Here is a 2,310-nt window from a genome sequence, read left to right on the forward strand (position 1 = left end):
AGACATATAGGTCAATGGGCACAATTAAGAACTCAAAAATAAACTTTATACCATGGTCAATTGGTTTTCAATAAGGGTTCCCAGACAGTTCATTGAAGAAAGTCTGTTTAACAAATGGTGATAACTGAATGTCCACAAGCAAAACAATAATTTTGGACCTTCAACCTCACACTAACACATGCATATGTATGTATATACATATATATAAATATTTATATAAATATATGTATATATACATGAATTCAGATGTACTAAAGACCTAATAGTAATGGTGAAAAATAATAAAACTCTTAGAGTAAAACGTGGGAGTGCAGCTTCACACCTTCATGACCATGGATTTGGCAATGGATTCTACACTTGATCTTAGCCAAAAGGCCAAGAAGCAATGGGCAATGGATTCTAAGCTATGACGTTAACATAACAAAACAAAAATTAGATAAATTGAAATTCGCCAAAATTAAAAACCTCTCTACTTCAAAGGATATTATCAAGAAGGTAAAAAGACAACTCATAGGCTGGTGCTGTGGCATAGTATGCTAAGCCCTGGCCTGTGGTGCTGGCATCTCATATTTGGGTGCCAGTTCGTGTCCCTGCTGCTCCTCTTCCAATCCAACTCTCTGGTATGGCCTGGGAGAGCAGTAGAAGATGGCCCTAGTGCTTGGGCCCCTGCACCCACATGGGAGATGTGGAGGAAGCTCCTGGGTCCTGGCTTCAGATCAGCCCAGCTCTAGTCATTGGGGCCATTTGGGGAGTAAACCAGAGGATGGAAGATTTCTTTCTCTGTCTTTTCCTCTCTGTCTGTAACTCCACCTCTCAAATAAATAAAATCTTTAGCAAAAAAAAAAAAAGACAACTCACCAAATGGGGGAAATATTTGCAAATCATACACGCATTAGGGGACTTGTATTCAGTACAAGTAATTCTTATAACTCTATAATAAAAAGACACATAGCCCAATTAAAAAGTGGGCAAAAAAAAAAAAGCTGAAGAGACATTCTTCCAAAGAAGATATACATATGTATGTGGTCTCAAGTCTTCTTACAACAAACTTAAAAATATTACTTAAGAGGCAGGCATTAGTTTTAGCAGTTAAGATGCTTCCTTGGGATGCCTACATCTCCTATCTGAATACAGCAATTCAAGTCCTGGATCTGCGCTTGATCCCAGCTTCCTGCTAGTGTGTACCCTGGGAGCACACTATTAGGTGCCTGCCATCCACATGGGAGAGCCAGATGGAATTCTTGACTGCTCGCTTTGGCTGGAACAAAATTCCTGGTATTGTGGCTCAGAAAGTTACTCCACTGCCAGCAATGCTGGTATCCATATCAGACTGCCAATTCAAGGCCCGGCTGCTCCACTTCCAATCCACCACCCTGCTAATGAGCCTGGGAAGCAGCAGATGTGGGCCCCTGCCACTCACGTGGAGGATCAGGATGGAGTGCCTAGCTCCCGGCTTCTGCCTGGTCTAACCCTAGCTGTTAGAGTCATTTGGGAAAAAATGAATCAGCAAATTAAAGATCTCTCTCTCACACTCTTGCATGTGCGCTCTCTCTCCCTGATGCTCTGCCTTCCAAACAAATAAATAATCTTTAAAAATAAATTTACAGAGCATGTTATATCTCTTAAAAATAGATAGTAAACCTATGAGAATGCTTAACACTGTTAGTTGTTAGCAGAATGCAAATCAATACCATGAGATACTATTTCTCACCTAATAGAATGACTACCATCAAAAAGATGGATAATAACATCTGTTGGTAGAAATTTGAAGAAACTGGAGCTCTTGTGTATTTCTGGTGGGAATGTAAACTAGTGCAGCTGCTTTGGAAAACAGTTTTGTAATTACTCAAAAGATTACATGTTGTTACCATGTCATCAATTCTACTCCTTGATGTACACCAGAGAGAAATAAAAATAAAAATACACAAAAAAAACTTGTTCCTGAATTCTCATAACAGCATTATTCACAACAGACAAAAAAGTTAAAACAATTCAAATGTTCATCAGCTGATGAATAGATAACCAAAATGTAGTACACCTATGCAATGGAATATTATTCAACAACGAAAAGGAAAGGTGTGGGGAGCAACTCAGGACTAGACTAAGTTACTGGAATTAAGACTTATTCTATGCATCTGCTTTCCCACAATATGGCACTGAGAAGGGAAACAGCTTCTACACAGCTGCCTCCAGTTCAACCAATAAACTGTAGGACCTGCTCCTGATTGGAGGAGAGCAGCGTACTCGGCGTGTGGGTAGCAGAGTTGGGATTGGTGGAAGAGGACTATAAAGGAGGAGAGAGACAACATG

The 2,310-nt window shown here is 39.9% G+C and overlaps 1 pseudogene; it reads right to left on the minus strand.

The window, feature by feature from the left end:
* Window positions 1–266: 266 nt before the first annotated feature.
* LOC149128145 (U2 spliceosomal RNA) lies at window positions 267–387 on the minus strand (annotated as a pseudogene).
* Window positions 388–2,310: the final 1,923 nt, after the last annotated feature.

Source organism: Oryctolagus cuniculus, chromosome 2 (assembly GCF_051225735.1).
Source record: "Oryctolagus cuniculus isolate XC-2025 breed Fujian yellow rabbit chromosome 2, ASM5122573v1, whole genome shotgun sequence".
NCBI lineage: Eukaryota > Metazoa > Chordata > Mammalia > Lagomorpha > Leporidae > Oryctolagus > Oryctolagus cuniculus.